The sequence below is a fragment of the Schistocerca americana genome, chromosome X, assembly GCF_021461395.2.
Source record: "Schistocerca americana isolate TAMUIC-IGC-003095 chromosome X, iqSchAmer2.1, whole genome shotgun sequence".
Lineage (NCBI taxonomy): Eukaryota > Metazoa > Arthropoda > Insecta > Orthoptera > Acrididae > Schistocerca > Schistocerca americana.
The window spans coordinates 66451278-66465373 of record NC_060130.1 but is presented as its reverse complement, the minus strand read 5'-3'; positions in this window follow the sequence as shown (position 1 = coordinate 66465373).

The window sequence follows — 14096 nt, the reverse complement described above, 5'->3', positions numbered from 1 at the left end:
CTCGTCAAGTGGCGTATCGCTTCAGGTGAACTGGCCAGAATATGATTGAAAATGTGACTGTGGTAAAACGGGGAGCAACTGACAGGAGTAACTATGACTCTCTTAAGGTAGCCAAATGCCTCGTCAAGTGGCGTATCGCTTCGGGTGAACTGGCCAGAATATGATTGAAAATGTGACTGTGGTAAAACGGGGAGCAACTGACAGGAGTAAGTATGACTCTCTTAAGGTAGCCAAATGCCTCGTCAACAGGCGAAATACATTGGTAAACTGGAGGAGCCCCTAGCAGAAGTACTTTGAAAGTCATGATGTCTACAAATAATGGCGTATCGCGTCTGGTGAAAGGGGCAGAGGAAAATGGTAGATGTGACTGTGGTTTAACGGAGAGACACGGGCAGGAGTAACTATGACTCTCTTAAGGTAGCCAAACGCCTCGTCAATAGGTGAAATACATCGGCAAAGTCGAAAAGATCCCGGCAGGAGTACTGTGAAAGTCTTTATGTCAACAGATATTAGCGTATCGCTTCAGGAGAATTGGCCAGAGTAAGCTTGTAGATGTGCCTGTTGTAAAATGGGGAGCGACAGCAAGGGGTAACTATGACTCTCTTAAGGTATCCAAATGCCTCGTCAACAGGCGAAATACATCGGCAAACTCGAGAGCTCCCGGCAGGAGTACTGTGAAATTCTTTAGGTTGACCGATAATGGCGTATCGCTTCAGGTGAACTGGCCAGAATAAGATTGAAAATGTGACTGTGGTAAAACGGGGAGCAACTGACAGGAGTAAGTATGACTCTCTTAAGGTAGCCAAATGCCTCGTCAACAGGCGAAATACATTGGTAAACTGGAGGAGCCCCTAGCAGAAGTACTTTGAAAGTCATGATGTCTACAAATAATGGCGTATCGCGTCTGGTGAAAGGGGCAGAGGAAAATGGTAGATGTGACTGTGGTTTAACGGAGAGACACGGGCAGGAGTAACTATGACTCTCTTAAGGTAGCCAAACGCCTCATCAATAGGTGAAATACATCGGCAAAGTCGAAAAGATCCCGGCAGGAGTGCTGTGAAAGTCTTTATGTCAACAGATATTAGCGTATCGCTTCAGGAGAATTGGCCAGAGTAAGCTTGTAGATGTGCCTGTTGTAAAATGGGGAGCGACAGCAAGGGGTAACTATGACTCTCTTAAGGTATCCAAATGCCTCGTCAACAGGCGAAATACATCGGCAAACTCGAGAGCTCCCAGCAGGAGAACTGTGAAATTCTTTAGGTTGACCGATAATGGCGTATCGCTTCAGGTGAACTGGCCAGAATAAGATTGAAAATGTGACTGTGGTAAAACGGGGAGCAACTGACAGGAGTAAGTATGACTCTCTTAAGGTAGCCAAATGCCTCGTCAACAGGCGAAATACATTGGTAAACTGGAGGAGCCCCTAGCAGGAGTACTTTGAAAGTCATGATGTCGACAAATAATGGCGTATCGCGTCTGGTGAAAGGGGCAGAGGAAAATGGTAGATGTGACTGTGGTTTAACGGAGAGACACTGGCAGGAGTAACTATGACTCTCTTAAGGTAGCCAAACGCCTCGTCAATAGGCGAAATACATCGGCAAAGTCGAAAAGCTCCCGGCAGGAGTACTGTGAAAGTCTTTATGTCAATAGATATTAGCGTATCGCTTCAGGAGAATTGGCCAGAGTAAGCTTGTAGATGTGCCTGTTGTAAAAGTGGGAGCAACAGCAAGAGGTAACTATGACTCTCTTAAGGTAACCAAATGCCTCGTCAACGGGCGAAATACATCGGCAAACTCGAGAGCTCCCGGCAGGAGTACTGTGAAATTCTTTAGGTTGACCGATAATGGCGTATCGCTTCAATTGAACTGGCCAGAATAAGATTGAAAATGTGACTGTGATAAAACGGGGAGCAACTGACAGGAGTAACTATGACCCTCTTAAGGTAGCCAAATGCCTCGTCAAGTGGCGTATCGCTTCGGGTGAACTGGCCAGAATAAGATTGAAAATGTGACTGTGGTAAAACGGGGAGCAACTGACAGGAGTAACTATGACTCTCTTAAGGTAGCCAAATGGTTCGTCAACAGGCGAAATACATTGGTAAACTGGAGGAACCCCTAGCAGGAGTACTGTGAAAGTCATAATTTCGACAAATAATGGCGTATCGCGTCTGGTGAAAGCGGCAGAGGAAAATCGTAGATGTGACTGTAGTTTAACGGGGAGCAACTGACAGGAGTAACTATGACTCTCTTAAGGTATCCAAATGCCTCGTCAACAGGCGAAATACATCGGCAAACTCGAGAGCTCCCAGCAGGAGAACTGTGAAATTCTTTAGGTTGACCGATAATTGCGTATCGCTTCAGGTGAACTGGCCAGAATATGATTGAAAATGTGACTGTGGTAAAACGGGGAGCAACTGACAGGAGTAAGTATGACTCTCTTAAGGTAGCCAAATGCCTCTTCAACAGGCGAAATACATTGGTAAACTGGAGGAGCCCCTAGCAGAAGTACTTTGAAAGTCATGATGTCTACAAATAATGGCGTATCGCGTCTGGTGAAAGGGGCAGAGGAAAATGGTAGATGTGACTGTGGTTTAACGGAGAGACACGGGCAGGAGTAACTATGACTCTCTTAAGGTAGCCAAACGCCTCGTCAATAGGTGAAATACATCGGCAAAGTCGAAAAGATCCCGGCAGGAGTACTGTGAAAGTCTTTATGTCAACAGATATTAGCGTATCGCTTCAGGAGAATTGGCCAGAGTAAGCTTGTAGATGTGCCTGTTGTAAAATGGGGAGCGACAGCAAGGGGTAACTATGACTCTCTTAAGGTATCCAAATGCCTCGTCAACAGGCGAAATACATCGGCAAACTCGAGAGCTCCCAGCAGGAGAACTGTGAAATTCTTTAGGTTGACCGATAATGGCGTATCGCTTCAGGTGAACTGGCCAGAATAAGATTGAAAATGTGACTGTGGTAAAACGGGGAGCAACTGACAGGAGTAACTATGACTCTCTTAAGGTAGCCAAATGGTTCGTCAACAGGCGAAATACATTGGTAAACTGGAGGAACCCCTAGCAGGAGTACTGTGAAAGTCATAATTTCGACAAATAATGGCGTATCGCGTCTGGTGAAAGCGGCAGAGGAAAATCGTAGATGTGACTGTGGTTTAACGGGGAGCAACTGACAGGAGTAACTATGACTCTCTTAAGGTAGCCAAATGCCTCGTCAAGTGGCGTATCGCTTCAGGTGAACTGGCCAGAATATGATTGAAAATGTGACTGTGGTAAAACGGGGAGCAACTGACAGGAGTAACTATGACTCTCTTAAGGTAGCCAAATGCCTCGTCAAGTGGCGTATCGCTTCGGGTGAACTGGCCAGAATATGATTGAAAATGTGACTGTGGTAAAACGGGGAGCAACTGACAGGAGTAAGTATGACTCTCTTAAGGTAGCCAAATGCCTCGTCAACAGGCGAAATACATTGGTAAACTGGAGGAGCCCCTAGCAGAAGTACTTTGAAAGTCATGATGTCTACAAATAATGGCGTATCGCGTCTGGTGAAAGGGGCAGAGGAAAATGGTAGATGTGACTGTGGTTTAACGGAGAGACACGGGCAGGAGTAACTATGACTCTCTTAAGGTAGCCAAACGCCTCGTCAATAGGTGAAATACATCGGCAAAGTCGAAAAGATCCCGGCAGGAGTACTGTGAAAGTCTTTATGTCAACAGATATTAGCGTATCGCTTCAGGAGAATTGGCCAGAGTAAGCTTGTAGATGTGCCTGTTGTAAAATGGGGAGCGACAGCAAGGGGTAACTATGACTCTCTTAAGGTATCCAAATGCCTCGTCAACAGGCGAAATACATCGGCAAACTCGAGAGCTCCCGGCAGGAGTACTGTGAAATTCTTTAGGTTGACCGATAATGGCGTATCGCTTCAGGTGAACTGGCCAGAATAAGATTGAAAATGTGACTGTGGTAAAACGGGGAGCAACTGACAGGAGTAAGTATGACTCTCTTAAGGTAGCCAAATGCCTCGTCAACAGGCGAAATACATTGGTAAACTGGAGGAGCCCCTAGCAGAAGTACTTTGAAAGTCATGATGTCTACAAATAATGGCGTATCGCGTCTGGTGAAAGGGGCAGAGGAAAATGGTAGATGTGACTGTGGTTTAACGGAGAGACACGGGCAGGAGTAACTATGACTCTCTTAAGGTAGCCAAACGCCTCATCAATAGGTGAAATACATCGGCAAAGTCGAAAAGATCCCGGCAGGAGTACTGTGAAAGTCTTTATGTCAACAGATATTAGCGTATCGCTTCAGGAGAATTGGCCAGAGTAAGCTTGTAGATGTGCCTGTTGTAAAATGGGGAGCGACAGCAAGGGGTAACTATTACTCTCTTAAGGTATCCAAATGCCTCGTCAACAGGCGAAATACATCGGCAAACTCGAGAGCTCCCAGCAGGAGAACTGTGAAATTCTTTAGGTTGACCGATAATGGCGTATCGCTTCAGGTGAACTGGCCAGAATAAGATTGAAAATGTGACTGTGGTAAAACGGGGAGCAACTGACAGGAGTAAGTATGACTCTCTTAAGGTAGCCAAATGCCTCGTCAACAGGCGAAATACATTGGTAAACTGGAGGAGCCCCTAGCAGGAGTACTTTGAAAGTCATGATGTCGACAAATAATGGCGTATCGCGTCTGGTGAAAGGGGCAGAGGAAAATGGTAGATGTGACTGTGGTTTAACGGAGAGACACTGGCAGGAGTAACTATGACTCTCTTAAGGTAGCCAAACGCCTCGTCAATAGGCGAAATACATCGGCAAAGTCGAAAAGCTCCCGGCAGGAGTACTGTGAAAGTCTTTATGTCAATAGATATTAGCGTATCGCTTCAGGAGAATTGGCCAGAGTAAGCTTGTAGATGTGCCTGTTGTAAAAGTGGGAGCAACAGCAAGAGGTAACTATGACTCTCTTAAGGTAACCAAATGCCTCGTCAACGGGCGAAATACATCGGCAAACTCGAGAGCTCCCGGCAGGAGTACTGTGAAATTCTTTAGGTTGACCGATAATGGCGTATCGCTTCAATTGAACTGGCCAGAATAAGATTGAAAATGTGACTGTGATAAAACGGGGAGCAACTGACAGGAGTAACTATGACCCTCTTAAGGTAGCCAAATGCCTCGTCAAGTGGCGTATCGCTTCGGGTGAACTGGCCAGAATAAGATTGAAAATGTGACTGTGGTAAAACGGGGAGCAACTGACAGGAGTAACTATGACTCTCTTAAGGTAGCCAAATGGTTCGTCAACAGGCGAAATACATTGGTAAACTGGAGGAACCCCTAGCAGGAGTACTGTGAAAGTCATAATTTCGACAAATAATGGCGTATCGCGTCTGGTGAAAGCGGCAGAGGAAAATCGTAGATGTGACTGTAGTTTAACGGGGAGCAACTGACAGGAGTAACTATGACTCTCTTAAGGTAGCCAAATGCCTCGTCAAGTGGCGTATCGCTTCGGGTGAACTGGCCAGAATATGATTGAAAATGTGACTGTGGTAAAACGGGGAGCAACTGACAGGAGTAAGTATGACTCTCTTAAGGTAGCCAAATGCCTCGTCAACAGGCGAAATACATTGGTAAACTGGAGGAGCCCCTAGCAGAAGTACTTTGAAAGTCATGATGTCTACAAATAATGGCGTATCGCGTCTGGTGAAAGGGGCAGAGGAAAATGGTAGATGTGACTGTGGTTTAACGGAGAGACACGGGCAGGAGTAACTATGACTCTCTTAAGGTAGCCAAACGCCTCGTCAATAGGTGAAATACATCGGCAAAGTCGAAAAGATCCCGGCAGGAGTACTGTGAAAGTCTTTATGTCAACAGATATTAGCGTATCGCTTCAGGAGAATTGGCCAGAGTAAGCTTGTAGATGTGCCTGTTGTAAAATGGGGAGCGACAGCAAGGGGTAACTATGACTCTCTTAAGGTATCCAAATGCCTCGTCAACAGGCGAAATACATCGGCAAACTCGAGAGCTCCCAGCAGGAGAACTGTGAAATTCTTTAGGTTGACCGATAATGGCGTATCGCTTCAGGTGAACTGGCCAGAATAAGATTGAAAATGTGACTGTGGTAAAACGGGGAGCAACTGACAGGAGTAAGTATGACTCTCTTAAGGTAGCCAAATGCCTCGTCAACAGGCGAAATACATTGGTAAACTGGAGGAGCCCCTAGCAGGAGTACTTTGAAAGTCATGATGTCGACAAATAATGGCGTATCGCGTCTGGTGAAAGGGGCAGAGGAAAATGGTAGATGTGACTGTGGTTTAACGGAGAGACACTGGCAGGAGTAACTATGACTCTCTTAAGGTAGCCAAACGCCTCGTCAATAGGCGAAATGCATCGGCAAAGTCGAAAAGCTCCCGGCAGGAGTACTGTGAAAGTCTTTATGTCAATAGATATTAGCGTATCGCTTCAGGAGAATTGGCCAGAGTAAGCTTGTAGATGTGCCTGTTGTAAAAGTGGGAGCAACAGCAAGAGGTAACTATGACTCTCTTAAGGTAACCAAATGCCTCGTCAACAGGCGAAATACATCGGCAAACTCGAGAGCTCCCGGCAGGAGTACTGTGAAATTCTTTAGGTTGACCGATAACGGCGTATCGCTTCAATTGAACTGGCCAGAATAAGATTGAAAATGTGACTGTGATAAAACGGGGAGCAACTGACAGGAGTAACTATGACTCTCTTAAGGTAGCCAAATGCCTCGTCAAGTGGCGTATCGCTTCGGGTGAACTGGCCAGAATATGATTGAAAATGTGACTGTGGTAAAACGGGGAGCAACTGACAGGAGTAAGTATGACTCTCTTAAGGTAGCCAAATGCCTCGTCAACAGGCGAAATACATTGGTAAACTGGAGGAGCCCCTAGCAGAAGTACTTTGAAAGTCATGATGTCTACAAATAATGGCGTATCGCGTCTGGTGAAAGGGTCAGAGGAAAATGGTAGATGTGACTGTGGTTTAACGGAGAGACACGGGCAGGAGTAACTACGACTCTCTTAAGGTAGCCAAACGCCTCGTCAATAGGTGAAATACATCGGCAAAGTCGAAAAGATCCCGGCAGGAGTACTGTGAAAGTCTTTATGTCAACAGATATTAGCGTATCGCTTCAGGAGAATTGGCCAGAGTAAGCTTGTAGATGTGCCTGTTGTAAAATGGGGAGCGACAGCAAGGGGTAACTATGACTCTCTTAAGGTATCCAAATGCCTCGTCAACAGGCGAAATACATCGGCAAACTCGAGAGCTCCCGGCAGGAGTACTGTGAAATTCTTTAGGTTGACCGATAATGGCGTATCGCTTCAGGTGAACTGGCCAGAATAAGATTGAAAATGTGACTGTGGTAAAACGGGGAGCAACTGACAGGAGTAAGTATGACTCTCTTAAGGTAGCCAAATGCCTCGTCAACAGGCGAAATACATTGGTAAACTGGAGGAGCCCCTAGCAGGAGTACTTTGAAAGTCATGATGTCGACAAATAATGGCGTATCGCGTCTGGTGAAAGGGGCAGAGGAAAATGGTAGATGTGACTGTGGTTTAACGGAGAGACACTGGCAGGAGTAACTATGACTCTCTTAAGGTAGCCAAACGCCTCGTCAATAGGCGAAATACATCGGCAAAGTCGAAAAGCTCCCGGCAGGAGTACTGTGAAAGTCTTTATGTCAATAGATATTAGCGTATCGCTTCAGGAGAATTGGCCAGAGTAAGCTTGTAGATGTGCCTGTTGTAAAAGTGGGAGCAACAGCAAGAGGTAACTATGACTCTCTTAAGGTAACCAAATGCCTCGTCAACGGGCGAAATACATCGGCAAACTCGAGAGCTCCCGGCAGGAGTACTGTGAAATTCTTTAGGTTGACCGATAATGGCGTATCGCTTCAATTGAACTGGCCAGAATAAGATTGAAAATGTGACTGTGATAAAACGGGGAGCAACTGACAGGAGTAACTATGACCCTCTTAAGGTAGCCAAATGCCTCGTCAAGTGGCGTATCGCTTCGGGTGAACTGGCCAGAATAAGATTGAAAATGTGACTGTGGTAAAACGGGGAGCAACTGACAGGAGTAACTATGACTCTCTTAAGGTAGCCAAATGGTTCGTCAACAGGCGAAATACATTGGTAAACTGGAGGAACCCCTAGCAGGAGTACTGTGAAAGTCATAATTTCGACAAATAATGGCGTATCGCGTCTGGTGAAAGCGGCAGAGGAAAATCGTAGATGTGACTGTAGTTTAACGGGGAGCAACTGACAGGAGTAACTATGACTCTCTTAAGGTATCCAAATGCCTCGTCAACAGGCGAAATACATCGGCAAACTCGAGAGCTCCCAGCAGGAGAACTGTGAAATTCTTTAGGTTGACCGATAATTGCGTATCGCTTCAGGTGAACTGGCCAGAATATGATTGAAAATGTGACTGTGGTAAAACGGGGAGCAACTGACAGGAGTAAGTATGACTCTCTTAAGGTAGCCAAATGCCTCTTCAACAGGCGAAATACATTGGTAAACTGGAGGAGCCCCTAGCAGAAGTACTTTGAAAGTCATGATGTCTACAAATAATGGCGTATCGCGTCTGGTGAAAGGGGCAGAGGAAAATGGTAGATGTGACTGTGGTTTAACGGAGAGACACGGGCAGGAGTAACTATGACTCTCTTAAGGTAGCCAAACGCCTCGTCAATAGGTGAAATACATCGGCAAAGTCGAAAAGATCCCGGCAGGAGTACTGTGAAAGTCTTTATGTCAACAGATATTAGCGTATCGCTTCAGGAGAATTGGCCAGAGTAAGCTTGTAGATGTGCCTGTTGTAAAATGGGGAGCGACAGCAAGGGGTAACTATGACTCTCTTAAGGTATCCAAATGCCTCGTCAACAGGCGAAATACATCGGCAAACTCGAGAGCTCCCAGCAGGAGAACTGTGAAATTCTTTAGGTTGACCGATAATGGCGTATCGCTTCAGGTGAACTGGCCAGAATAAGATTGAAAATGTGACTGTGGTAAAACGGGGAGCAACTGACAGGAGTAACTATGACTCTCTTAAGGTAGCCAAATGGTTCGTCAACAGGCGAAATACATTGGTAAACTGGAGGAACCCCTAGCAGGAGTACTGTGAAAGTCATAATTTCGACAAATAATGGCGTATCGCGTCTGGTGAAAGCGGCAGAGGAAAATCGTAGATGTGACTGTGGTTTAACGGGGAGCAACTGACAGGAGTAACTATGACTCTCTTAAGGTAGCCAAATGCCTCGTCAAGTGGCGTATCGCTTCAGGTGAACTGGCCAGAATATGATTGAAAATGTGACTGTGGTAAAACGGGGAGCAACTGACAGGAGTAACTATGACTCTCTTAAGGTAGCCAAATGCCTCGTCAAGTGGCGTATCGCTTCGGGTGAACTGGCCAGAATATGATTGAAAATGTGACTGTGGTAAAACGGGGAGCAACTGACAGGAGTAAGTATGACTCTCTTAAGGTAGCCAAATGCCTCGTCAACAGGCGAAATACATTGGTAAACTGGAGGAGCCCCTAGCAGAAGTACTTTGAAAGTCATGATGTCTACAAATAATGGCGTATCGCGTCTGGTGAAAGGGGCAGAGGAAAATGGTAGATGTGACTGTGGTTTAACGGAGAGACACGGGCAGGAGTAACTATGACTCTCTTAAGGTAGCCAAACGCCTCGTCAATAGGTGAAATACATCGGCAAAGTCGAAAAGATCCCGGCAGGAGTACTGTGAAAGTCTTTATGTCAACAGATATTAGCGTATCGCTTCAGGAGAATTGGCCAGAGTAAGCTTGTAGATGTGCCTGTTGTAAAATGGGGAGCGACAGCAAGGGGTAACTATGACTCTCTTAAGGTATCCAAATGCCTCGTCAACAGGCGAAATACATCGGCAAACTCGAGAGCTCCCGGCAGGAGTACTGTGAAATTCTTTAGGTTGACCGATAATGGCGTATCGCTTCAGGTGAACTGGCCAGAATAAGATTGAAAATGTGACTGTGGTAAAACGGGGAGCAACTGACAGGAGTAAGTATGACTCTCTTAAGGTAGCCAAATGCCTCGTCAACAGGCGAAATACATTGGTAAACTGGAGGAGCCCCTAGCAGAAGTACTTTGAAAGTCATGATGTCTACAAATAATGGCGTATCGCGTCTGGTGAAAGGGGCAGAGGAAAATGGTAGATGTGACTGTGGTTTAACGGAGAGACACGGGCAGGAGTAACTATGACTCTCTTAAGGTAGCCAAACGCCTCATCAATAGGTGAAATACATCGGCAAAGTCGAAAAGATCCCGGCAGGAGTACTGTGAAAGTCTTTATGTCAACAGATATTAGCGTATCGCTTCAGGAGAATTGGCCAGAGTAAGCTTGTAGATGTGCCTGTTGTAAAATGGGGAGCGACAGCAAGGGGTAACTATTACTCTCTTAAGGTATCCAAATGCCTCGTCAACAGGCGAAATACATCGGCAAACTCGAGAGCTCCCAGCAGGAGAACTGTGAAATTCTTTAGGTTGACCGATAATGGCGTATCGCTTCAGGTGAACTGGCCAGAATAAGATTGAAAATGTGACTGTGGTAAAACGGGGAGCAACTGACAGGAGTAAGTATGACTCTCTTAAGGTAGCCAAATGCCTCGTCAACAGGCGAAATACATTGGTAAACTGGAGGAGCCCCTAGCAGGAGTACTTTGAAAGTCATGATGTCGACAAATAATGGCGTATCGCGTCTGGTGAAAGGGGCAGAGGAAAATGGTAGATGTGACTGTGGTTTAACGGAGAGACACTGGCAGGAGTAACTATGACTCTCTTAAGGTAGCCAAACGCCTCGTCAATAGGCGAAATACATCGGCAAAGTCGAAAAGCTCCCGGCAGGAGTACTGTGAAAGTCTTTATGTCAATAGATATTAGCGTATCGCTTCAGGAGAATTGGCCAGAGTAAGCTTGTAGATGTGCCTGTTGTAAAAGTGGGAGCAACAGCAAGAGGTAACTATGACTCTCTTAAGGTAACCAAATGCCTCGTCAACGGGCGAAATACATCGGCAAACTCGAGAGCTCCCGGCAGGAGTACTGTGAAATTCTTTAGGTTGACCGATAATGGCGTATCGCTTCAATTGAACTGGCCAGAATAAGATTGAAAATGTGACTGTGATAAAACGGGGAGCAACTGACAGGAGTAACTATGACCCTCTTAAGGTAGCCAAATGCCTCGTCAAGTGGCGTATCGCTTCGGGTGAACTGGCCAGAATAAGATTGAAAATGTGACTGTGGTAAAACGGGGAGCAACTGACAGGAGTAACTATGACTCTCTTAAGGTAGCCAAATGGTTCGTCAACAGGCGAAATACATTGGTAAACTGGAGGAACCCCTAGCAGGAGTACTGTGAAAGTCATAATTTCGACAAATAATGGCGTATCGCGTCTGGTGAAAGCGGCAGAGGAAAATCGTAGATGTGACTGTAGTTTAACGGGGAGCAACTGACAGGAGTAACTATGACTCTCTTAAGGTAGCCAAATGCCTCGTCAAGTGGCGTATCGCTTCGGGTGAACTGGCCAGAATATGATTGAAAATGTGACTGTGGTAAAACGGGGAGCAACTGACAGGAGTAAGTATGACTCTCTTAAGGTAGCCAAATGCCTCGTCAACAGGCGAAATACATTGGTAAACTGGAGGAGCCCCTAGCAGAAGTACTTTGAAAGTCATGATGTCTACAAATAATGGCGTATCGCGTCTGGTGAAAGGGGCAGAGGAAAATGGTAGATGTGACTGTGGTTTAACGGAGAGACACGGGCAGGAGTAACTATGACTCTCTTAAGGTAGCCAAACGCCTCGTCAATAGGTGAAATACATCGGCAAAGTCGAAAAGATCCCGGCAGGAGTACTGTGAAAGTCTTTATGTCAACAGATATTAGCGTATCGCTTCAGGAGAATTGGCCAGAGTAAGCTTGTAGATGTGCCTGTTGTAAAATGGGGAGCGACAGCAAGGGGTAACTATGACTCTCTTAAGGTATCCAAATGCCTCGTCAACAGGCGAAATACATCGGCAAACTCGAGAGCTCCCAGCAGGAGAACTGTGAAATTCTTTAGGTTGACCGATAATGGCGTATCGCTTCAGGTGAACTGGCCAGAATAAGATTGAAAATGTGACTGTGGTAAAACGGGGAGCAACTGACAGGAGTAAGTATGACTCTCTTAAGGTAGCCAAATGCCTCGTCAACAGGCGAAATACATTGGTAAACTGGAGGAGCCCCTAGCAGGAGTACTTTGAAAGTCATGATGTCGACAAATAATGGCGTATCGCGTCTGGTGAAAGGGGCAGAGGAAAATGGTAGATGTGACTGTGGTTTAACGGAGAGACACTGGCAGGAGTAACTATGACTCTCTTAAGGTAGCCAAACGCCTCGTCAATAGGCGAAATGCATCGGCAAAGTCGAAAAGCTCCCGGCAGGAGTACTGTGAAAGTCTTTATGTCAATAGATATTAGCGTATCGCTTCAGGAGAATTGGCCAGAGTAAGCTTGTAGATGTGCCTGTTGTAAAAGTGGGAGCAACAGCAAGAGGTAACTATGACTCTCTTAAGGTAACCAAATGCCTCGTCAACAGGCGAAATACATCGGCAAACTCGAGAGCTCCCGGCAGGAGTACTGTGAAATTCTTTAGGTTGACCGATAACGGCGTATCGCTTCAATTGAACTGGCCAGAATAAGATTGAAAATGTGACTGTGATAAAACGGGGAGCAACTGACAGGAGTAACTATGACTCTCTTAAGGTAGCCAAATGCCTCGTCAAGTGGCGTATCGCTTCGGGTGAACTGGCCAGAATATGATTGAAAATGTGACTGTGGTAAAACGGGGAGCAACTGACAGGAGTAAGTATGACTCTCTTAAGGTAGCCAAATGCCTCGTCAACAGGCGAAATACATTGGTAAACTGGAGGAGCCCCTAGCAGAAGTACTTTGAAAGTCATGATGTCTACAAATAATGGCGTATCGCGTCTGGTGAAAGGGTCAGAGGAAAATGGTAGATGTGACTGTGGTTTAACGGAGAGACACGGGCAGGAGTAACTACGACTCTCTTAAGGTAGCCAAACGCCTCGTCAATAGGTGAAATACATCGGCAAAGTCGAAAAGATCCCGGCAGGAGTACTGTGAAAGTCTTTATGTCAACAGATATTAGCGTATCGCTTCAGGAGAATTGGCCAGAGTAAGCTTGTAGATGTGCCTGTTGTAAAATGGGGAGCGACAGCAAGGGGTAACTATGACTCTCTTAAGGTATCCAAATGCCTCGTCAACAGGCGAAATACATCGGCAAACTCGAGAGCTCCCGGCAGGAGTACTGTGAAATTCTTTAGGTTGACCGATAATGGCGTATCGCTTCAGGTGAACTGGCCAGAATAAGATTGAAAATGTGACTGTGGTAAAACGGGGAGCAACTGACAGGAGTAAGTATGACTCTCTTAAGGTAGCCAAATGCCTTGTCAACAGGCGAAATACATTGGTAAACTGGAGGAGCCCCTAGCAGAAGTACTTTGAAAGTCATGATGTCTACAAATAATGGCGTATCGCGTCTGGTGAAAGGGGCAGAGGAAAATGGTAGATGTGACTGTGGTTTAACGGAGAGACACGGGCAGGAGTAACTATGACTCTCTTAAGGTAGCCAAACGCCTCATCAATAGGTGAAATACATCGGCAAAGTCGAAAAGATCCCGGCAGGAGTACTGTGAAAGTCTTTATGTCAACAGATATTAGCGTATCGCTTCAGGAGAATTGGCCAGAGTAAGCTTGTAGATGTGCCTGTTGTAAAATGGGGAGCGACAGCAAGGGGTAACTATGACTCTCTTAAGGTATCCAAATGCCTCGTCAACAGGCGAAATACATCGGCAAACTCGAGAGCTCCCAGCAGGAGAACTGTGAAATTCTTTAGGTTGACCGATAATGGCGTATCGCTTCAGGTGAACTGGCCAGAATAAGATTGAAAATGTGACTGTGGTAAAACGGGGAGCAACTGACAGGAGTAAGTATGACTCTCTTAAGGTAGCCAAATGCCTCGTCAACAGGCGAAATACATTGGTAAACTGGAGG